This window comes from Fukomys damarensis, unplaced genomic scaffold (genome assembly GCF_012274545.1).
Source record: "Fukomys damarensis isolate Sample0158 unplaced genomic scaffold, DMR_v1.0_HiC HiC_scaffold_26, whole genome shotgun sequence".
NCBI lineage: Eukaryota > Metazoa > Chordata > Mammalia > Rodentia > Bathyergidae > Fukomys > Fukomys damarensis.
The window spans coordinates 24,244,957-24,254,689 of NW_022900938.1; the positions used below are offsets into that span (position 1 = coordinate 24,244,957).

The window sequence follows — 9,733 nt, forward strand, 5'->3', positions numbered from 1 at the left end:
ATAGATAGATATATATTGGGGATGTATTGAAAGCAGGGCCTTCACACTGAGCTGTATCTCCAGCCCTTTTGATTTATTTATTTCTTAAATTTGAGATTGGTGTCTTACTAAGTCACTAAGTTGCCTGGGCTGGGCTCAAACTTGTTTTTCTGCTGCCTCCTGAGGAACTGAGAATTACAGGCATACACTAAGCCTGGCTTCAAATTATCTTTCACATTGTCTCCACTATTCTGTATTGCACCATCAGTGAACGAGAGTTCCTGTTGCTCCACATCTTCATCAACATTTGGTGTCGTCTGTGTTTTGCATTTGGGCCATTCTAATAGCATGTAGTGGTGGTATCTTATTTAAATTTGTAATTCCCTTATGACACATCAAAGATCTCTTCTTATGCTTATTTATCATATGTATATCTCCTTTGGTGAAATATCAGACTTTTCCATGTCCATATTTTTACATAGATTTTAGTTTCTGGCAGGATGATTTCTTTTCCTGAAATGATATGTTCTTTTTTGGATTGCATTACACAGGCCAGTATCATGTCCCCATTAAATATTGTCCTTGTCTTTGAGCACTATTGGAACTTACATAAATCTTACTAGGCCTTACATGTAATAAATCCTAGAAAAGTTTCATCTCCATGGAGACAAAGGACAGAGTTTATACTGCCAATCACCCTCTTGAGAATATTTGACTAAGCCATCATTTTCCACTGTCTCCCACATTCTTCCTATCTTTGGTAGAGTTCCTATTGTTTTCAATATAGTTCTGTGTCTTTCCTTTTCCCTTCTTAACCAAATAGAGAAAAATTCATGCCATATTTTGTCAAATATAAGGTACCACTGATTATCCATCATTTCTTTGTATTATGTTTCTCTAAAAAGAGAAAAAAGTGAATTAAACTATGACATAATGTCTTAATAATAGTCTTGTGTGACTTAGGAATCAGTTACACTAGCCTCTCACTGCTCTGAATTTTTTTTTTAACATACTATGAGGGATATGGCAATTTTTCCTGCCTCCAGTTGTAGTTCTTGTATGATGAGAATCTTTGCACATGTATCTCAGTAACAAGAAAAGTAGCTCCAAGTTCTTGTCAGTATTTCCTTTCTTAGGTCCCCTAAGCATCCAGTTGCTGTTCTGAAAGAAATATGTTGACATTCCTCTGAAAATGAAGATTTGCTTCACCAATTGAAAACACACATTCCTCCACTCTGTTTTGTTGCTTTTCTATGCATACACTATCTCATTTCAGTACCAAAATTACAGAGGAAACTTTAGGTATTTCAAATAGTGGTTAAACTTGACCTATAAAATACAAACAGTACACTGAACTTGAAGAGATTATGAACAGCTCTTGTTTTCAAATAGTGGTTAAACTTGACCTATAAAATACAAACAGTACACTGAACTTGAAGAGATTATTATGAACAGCTCTTACCAAGTACGAACATTCAGTTTTTCATCAACCACATTTAAAAGTTTTACCTCAATTCCTGAGACATTAAAATGTAAAAAAGAAAAGGAAATTTGCTTAAGAATCAATAAATATATTTAGTAGAAGATACATAGAACACTTTTGAATGTCAAAATTACTCTATTTATTAAAAATTCATTTTAAAAAAGCATATTCCATTCTGTTCACCCTTACAAACCATCACAATTTTTCAACTCAACAGTATATTTTTTAAAATTTTAGTAGTATTAAAAGTTCATGGACTTTTATAGATGTAGCTCACCTCAATTAGCCATATATATTCATATATATAATTTTTTGATGCTTAAATAAAATAAGTTCACCAACCCCCTCCTTTTTTTTCTATACTAGGAATTAAACTCTGGGCTTCCACAATGAGCTATATCTCCAGCCCGTTTTAAATTTTTTAAATTTTGAGACAGTCTTGCTAAGTTACTGAATTCTCAGGCTGGGCTCCAATCTGCAGTCTTCCTGCCTTACCCCTCCAGAGTGCTGAGGCCATAGCTATGTGCCATCTTACCTGGCTTAGCCTATCTTTATATTGGCTCTGTGGTCCTGTCAACACTACCCTGACTTTGTATTTTGTTTTGTTTTGTTTTTTCTTTTTTTGAGATAGGTTCTCACTATGTAGTTCAGGCTGGTCTTGAACTCACTATGTAGCCCAGATTGGCCTCAAATTCACAGTGATTCACCTGCTTCAGCCTCCAGAATGCTGGAATTATAGGCATATGCTACCAATCCTGGCCAGAACTGTGACTTTTTAAAATTAATTAATTAATTTATTTATTTAGATACCAGAGATTGAACTCAGGACCTTGTGCTTGCGAGGCAGGCAGAAGAACCACTGAGCTAAATCCCCTGCCCAGAACTGTGACACTTTAAAAACATCCTTGCTTTCTGAAATATTAAAATGTTTTAAGCCTATTTTTTCTTCCTATCATAGGACATGGCCTTAGTTTCTTTTTAAAAGTCTACTAGAAATAAAATCTAGGCACACACTGTACTTCCAAATTAGATCTTCCATTTTATTTCCTTTGAACCTAGGAGTATGGCACTGCTAGACTGAAGCTAGAGAAGATATTTCTACTGAAAATCTTGTAATTCATATTGATTTCTCCACATGTAATAAAGAAATATACCAGTCAACTCTAAATCCTAATCTAACACACAAGCTTTTATTGATTTTCTATACAAAGTATCTATTTTTTAAAAATCTTTGCTTTTATATTCCCTGTGTCTCATCAACACCAATCTGTAGTAATTTTATTGACACTGCCAGATTTCCTTCGAGAAAGTTTGTATAAATTTACACTTTCAGTATTTATGCATATAACAGAATTGTACATAATCACCAAATGTGAAAACAACCCAAGTGTCCATCAATAGATGAATGGATAAACAGAACGTGGTACATATATACAATATAATGTTATTCGGCATTAAAATGAAAGGAAATTCTGACACATGCTGCCACATAGATGATACGAGTACACGGTACCAAGTGGAATAAGCCAATCATAAAAAGACCAATATTGTATGACTGCATTATATAAGGTGCCTAAAGTGGTCAGATTCATGCGGGCAAAAATAGAACAGTGGTTGCCAGGGGATAGACGGGGTGGGGGGGTAGTCGTCATTCAGTGGGAATAGAATTTTGTTTTTGCAAGATGAAAACAGTTCTGGAGACTGTTATACAAAATGAGAATATATTTAATGCTAGTAAACTATACATTAAAGTGGTTATGATGATAAATTTTTATAAGAATGTTTTACCACAATTAATTATTTTAATCATAGTTTCAATGGTAGAGCACAGAAATATTTATTTCTCCAAAAATTACTTTTTTATTTTTATTTTTTGGTGCCAGGGATTGAACTCAGGACCTTGCACTTGCGAGGCAGGCGTGATGTCACTGAGCCAAATCCCCAACCCTCTAAAAATTACTTTTATAATGAAAAAGCAAATAGCTTTAATTTTCAAAGTTTGAAGAAGTTAATAGGGATAACTGTACCTACTTTGTCATGAAGTACAAAGATAAAATGAGTAAGGTCTTAATGGTGTTCCCAGATATTATGTTTATATCGAGAATGTCACCCAAAGGTCTCATAGCCTGGGATTTGGGGGAGAGGGTTTGGACCATGGGAGTGCTATAGCTGACTTGCTGTTGGAAGGTTGAGGCTAGTCAGGACAGGCTGGTCACTGGGAATGTGACCTGGAGAGATATGGTGTATCTCACTCCCTGAGTTCTCTTTTCTTTCTCTGCTTCCTGGCCACCATGATGTGAGCAGCTTTTCCTCCACTATGTCCCTCTGCCATGTGGTTCTGCCCTGGAGCCAGACAACTATGGACTATAACTGTTATCTTAAATAGACCTCTTCCCCTTTAAATCACAGAATCGGCTATTTGTCCTAGCAATAAGAAAAGTGACAAGACACCAGATTTTTCTAATAAGAATTTGACACCCAATAAAACTTGTACTTTAGATAAATAGTGAATAATTTTTTTAGCATAAGCATGATAATGTAATATTTGGGAAACATTCATGCTATGAGATTATTTACTGTTTATTTGAAATTCAAATTAACTGGACATCTTGTATTTTATCATCAACCATATGCCTTAAGCATAGCAGGAAATAAATGTTAACAAAACCCATAACAGCCTCTAACTGTACATGAGCCCCCAGTGTGAGGCAAGTTGTTTAGATAATGATAGCTAGCTAGATAGATAGATAGATATAGATAGATAGATAGATAGATAGATAGATAGATAGATAGATAGATATAGAATGATCTTAGTGGTATCTACAATGAGGATCGCATTGCTTTCTGCTGTCAATTCAAGCTGGAGGACTTACAGGCCTGGAATGACTGGAGCAGGAAAAGATCGGATTTCAGGGTAACGGAGTAACTCTCTTTAAAGAACAGAAGACTTTAAGTGAATGAGTCCTTCAGATTTCTCCAGAGATGTGCAAGAGCATAATGTGTGAGGAAAATTCTCAATGGTTAGTTTATAGACCCCACAAGCTAAAACCTAAGCAATACTGAGTTCCTCATCAAATGAGGCTGAATGACCACCTGCCAAATGTCATAAAAGGGATTTCCTAATTTATAGTTGTATATATGGCCCAACCACCCTCTCAGATACTGTCAAGTGAGGTCAGGTAGTGCTGACATTGTGGCTCTTACTTAAATAGTGGCTCTCCAGCCAGTGATGTCAAAGAATATTTGATAATAATTAATGATGAAAATTAAATATAAATTGATTAATACTGAGATGGCATTTAAATTATAATTAACTGGCCAGGTGTTGTGGTGTATGCCTGTAATCCCAGCACTCAGGAAGTTGAGGCAGGAGGAATTCTGCCAGTTTGAGGCCAGGCTGGGCTACATAAGTGGGTTCAAGGACAGTCTGAGATACATACTGTGAGACCCTGTCTCAAAAAAACCAAAAAATATTAATTAACAAACATCAGTAAAATGTATTCAAAATCATCACAAACTGACTTGAAATGTATAAGCTTTTTTTGGTAAAATTAGGATGAAGAAGACAGATAATATGAAATAAGGTGTGACTATTTTGATGTGTCAACTTGACTGGATTAAGAAACACCCAGCAGCCAGGCATGGTGGTGCACACCTGTAATTTCAGAACATGGGAGGCTGAGACGGGAGAATTGCAATGAGTTCAAGGCCAGCCTGGGCTACATAGTGAGCTCAAGACCAGCCTGAATTACATAACATGACCTTGTCTCATAAAAAACAAAAAGGCATAGTTCTGGGTTTGTATGTGGATGATTGATGTGTAGACCACCATGTCCCTGGTGTGAGTGGCACCAAGCAATAGACTTGTAGCCTAAATGCAGTAACAAAGGGAGAGAAGAATGAAATGTGTCCATGCCCATTTTGGAGAGCTCCAGTCTTCTTGAGCTGGTGCGCCCTTTGTAACTGTTGTCTTTGGACATTAGTCTTCACTTTCTTCAGTCTTCCAGTGTAGACTCACACTGTTGCCTTTTGAGTGACTTCCAAGCCGTCAACCTGGGACTGTTGCTGCATCCTTGATCTTTCTTGTTCTGTGACTTCCATCTTTTTAGGCGGAGCAACTACTGAATCCTTTGGTTCTCCAGTGTATAAACAACCTCTGTGGGCTCTCTCCCTGTAATTCTGTAAGGCTACCTAATACATTCTCTTGCATAATTACACATATTTTCTATTGATTCTGTTCCTCTAGAGAATCTTAATACAAATTCTAGAGCTGGAGAAATGATGTCATTTATGTAACAGTCTCTGCCCTTAAGGTTTAGAAGGCCTTTGAACTGGTTTTGCAGGAGGAGCTTGGAAAGATTTGGAGATGTGAGCTAGAGAAGCCTTTGAATAATGCAAGCAGAGACTGATAGATAATTCTGACCAAAGCTCTGAGGATCAGAATGCTGATAGAAAAGCAGACCATAAAAGCCAAGCTCAAGGGCTTTCATTTGGGAACAAGGACTCCATTGACCATTGGACTAGAAGCCATATATGTTACACTGTTTGTCTGCATTTTCCCCATGCCCTGCAAGCTTGTGGGAGACTGAGATTAAGGGGGGTGGTAGATGAAATTTCAAGACAGCCCAACATTCAAGTGGTGGCAGAAATACTGCTTTTAGCCAGATTTATAGTGAGAATTTAGGCAAAAAGTGGAACATAAAATTTTTAAAAAATTTAGGAGCTAGGGATGTAGCTCAGTGGCCCCATGCCTGCCTAGCAAGCACAAGGTCCTAAATTTGATCCCTGGTATCCCCTCCCCCACTTTGTTGTTGTTGTTGTTTGTTTTGAAAAATTTAAATTTTCCCAGAAGGAACCATGTATAAATTTGCAGCCAAAGGAGGTATGGCTGCTAAACAGATTAGTGCCATTAAAAAGGAAGCAAGTACTTTATACAGAGACAAGATAAAAGAGGGCATCTCAAGAGTCAGTGAGGCTGCGCTCAACACAGGCTCAAAGGTGTAAAAGCACAAGGCCCTCTGCTCAAGAAGTGCTGCTTAGGAAATTGATTCCCTGGGATTCCTTTTACTATGTTCAGCCATCCTGCTACTCAGAAGTCGCTAAAGCCATGGTACAAGGGGGCCTGGGTACTGCTTGCACTGGTGGCAGAATTTAGTGTTAGCCACACTATGATTTTACCAGCACGCAGAACACAAGAGTTGTGCCTCAGGGAGGCTTCCCCCCGGGTTTTAAAGGAAGGAATCGGAGGTCTGGTAAGAAACCCTTAAGAGGTCAGTGTTGATGATAAAGGAATGAAGCAAAGGTGCAAAGGAGACCCCAGGAAGTTGGAAATGCCGGAACATGGGTCATCTGCTGAGGAAAGCCACAGGCAGTGAGCAGAGCCAGCCCAAGCGAGAGGCCAAGTGAGCTGCAACCAGCAAGGCCAAGGGGGCTGGACTGTGGAAGCACATAGGAATTCACATTTGGCCACAGCCTGCCTTGATAGCTAAACAAGAGGCTATAAGGTATAATGTTTGACTTCATGGTTTTGGTTTGACTTTGATCTGCTTCTTTTCTCTCCCCCCTTCCTCTCTTTTGGAATGGGAATGTTTACTCTGTGCCATTGTATCTTGAGACTCTGTAAATTGTTTTTTGTTGTTGTTATTTGTTTTTTACAGAGGTTTACAGTTAAGAATTTGCCTGAGTCTCAGAAGAGAATTGGACTTGGACTTGGTCTTTTGAAAAATGCTGGAACTATTAAGTTGACAAGGAGTGGGATGTGGTGGTTAGGATGTAGTGTCAACTTGATTGGCTTTTGGGATCCCCCAGGTAATTGATGCAGCATGCTTCTGGGTGTGTCTGGATGGGTCATGAAGGCGTGGCTTGGAGTCTAGGTTTGGTCTCTCACCAGTTCCTCTCTGATATTGTCTCCCTGTTCCGCTTTCTGCCCCCCACTCAGCTTTCCTCTGCCATGCCTTTCAACCATCCCATTTCGCTTTAGAGTCAGCTGACTATGGACTGAATCCTTTAAACCACCAAGTTAAAAACTCTCCCTTAAATTGCGAGATGAGATACTTTGTCCCATTGACAGGAAAGCTAATGAAATATGCTTTCAAACCTGGGGATGTGACTCGGTAGTAAGGCGCTTGCTTAACATGTCTGAAGCACTGGGTTTGCCCAGCAGAGGCAAGGGCAGTTTCAGTTAGTGCCTAATTTGACGTGTCAGGAACAATTGTTAAGTGATTTATATAAACAAAGATACAAATTTAAAACCAATTGATCCTCATATATTGCTGCTGCTAATTAGGACTTAAAATGACCTGATATGTATAAAATTCCCACACGATAAGGACTTTTGTCCAGTTTCATTTAGTTTGCCTCGTTTTTAAATTCCTAAGCTCAAACATTATGGATCCCAATATATTGCACCAAGATTTTAAAATGTAAGTTTTGCAAGTCATCCTAATAGTGCACAGAAATGAACCATGGCTTCCTGACAGTCGCACGATAAAAATGGTTTCAAACCACAGTCATTGCGCAGAGCAAAATTTAAAGCCCCTTTAAGTGATACCATCACTTGTGTGAAATTTAGCAGCGCAGGTGAAGGATGAACTGAAGCATCCTTTAAGTGGTATGATGTTGTGTAACTGTGGAATGCTGACAAATAGAATCTTTGATGGCAGAAGAAAGTAAAAACCCCACAATCTCTATTTGTACCTTATTTACCAAAGAAGCAGCGTGCTTATTTGCATGTGTAAATAAGGCTTTGTTGTTTTAGTAATATTAGTTCTAATTTAATTAGAAGGAAAACAACCTCTTGCTCCACTGACTTCTCCATGTAGGCTGCCTGTTTACACCAGTGGTTACCATGTTTTCAGGGAAAAGGAGTCCATGAGTCATTGGGCATTAGTGTAAACTGGATCAAAGACATGCCATCCACTCACTGCTTATGCATTTCCCATGGCTGGTTGCCTTTTTGTTCTCCCTAGAGACTTGCTCTGTTTAAAATGTCCACAAAATTTCCTATTTGTTCACTAGTCTTCTGTATGATGACACGGAAACATCAAACTTCATATTCCACGATTTCTACCTTGTAGAAGCTTTTCAAGAGATTAGACTCCAAAACTGCTAGACTCTACTTTGAAATTGCAAGGTGATCCTTCTTCTGTGATGAAAAACTTCCCCAGCAAAAGGGATCACTGGAATCTGTTACTTTGATTACGCCCCACTTTCAGCACACACAAACAGGAAGACCAAGGTAGGAGGATCCTTGTATATCAGAGTGATGTTAGGCTTCAGAAGTCAGCACTCTTGCAAATTTTTTAATTCAGTGTGACTGAGCATGATTTCATGGTCTAGCCTAGAAAACTTATCCAATGGACACACATGCACACCCTAATATAACACTACCTCTAAAAGAAATTACTTCCAAGTAGCAAACAATTGAGTTGCAGATGACCTTGGAAAACAATTTTTTCATTATTTTGAAAAACGAATGGGCATATGGTCCTTTCACTAGAAACTTAATGATGGACAGGAGTTGACCTTTTTTTCCCTGCTGCAGTATGGTACTGAAGATTAAATCTGAGGCCTTCACACAGAACTACATCCCAACTCTTTAATTTTTTTTTTTTTTAAATTTTGAGACAGAGTCATGATAAATTGCCAAGTTTCCCAGGCTGGGCTCAAACTTGCAATCCTCCTGCCTCAATCTCCCAGAGTACTGAGATTTCAGCTATGTGCCAATGTGCCTGGCTTAAATTTTATTTTATTTTATTTATTTATTTTGTTTGTTTGTTTTTGAGGCAAGTTCTCCCTTTGTAGTTCAGGCTGACCTTGAACTTGCTATGTAGCCCAGGCTGGTCTCAAACTCACAGCGATCCTCCTGCCTCAACATCCCGAGTACTGGAATTACACGTGTGCACCACTACACCCAGCTCTCAATTTTAGTTTTTAATAATTTGTCTTATGGAGCTGAAGTTCTAGCTCAGTGACAGAGCACTTGCCTAGCATGTGTAAGGCTCTGGGCTTGGTCCCCAGCACTTAAAAAAAAAATTCATGTTATATATGACAAAAAGCCTGATTCTGATGAAATCAGAGGCATGCTTTTTCATTTTAAACTGTTAAAGAATTTTAGTACCTACATGGGGAGATGTGTTGTAAATTTACTTTAAAAATATTATTGTTCATAATAATTATGGTTTAGGTAAAAAGATAAAGGCTTTTACATTATCAGTAAAAAAACAAAAACAAAAGAACATTTTTTGTAAAGATGGGGGGATTTATTAGTCA

General features: G+C 38.1%; 1 pseudogene; it reads right to left on the reverse strand.

Annotated features, from left to right (window-relative positions):
• LOC109117496 overlaps window positions 1–3,272 on the reverse strand; it is a 9,955-nt pseudogene extending 6,683 nt beyond the window's left edge.
• Window positions 3,273–9,733: the final 6,461 nt, after the last annotated feature.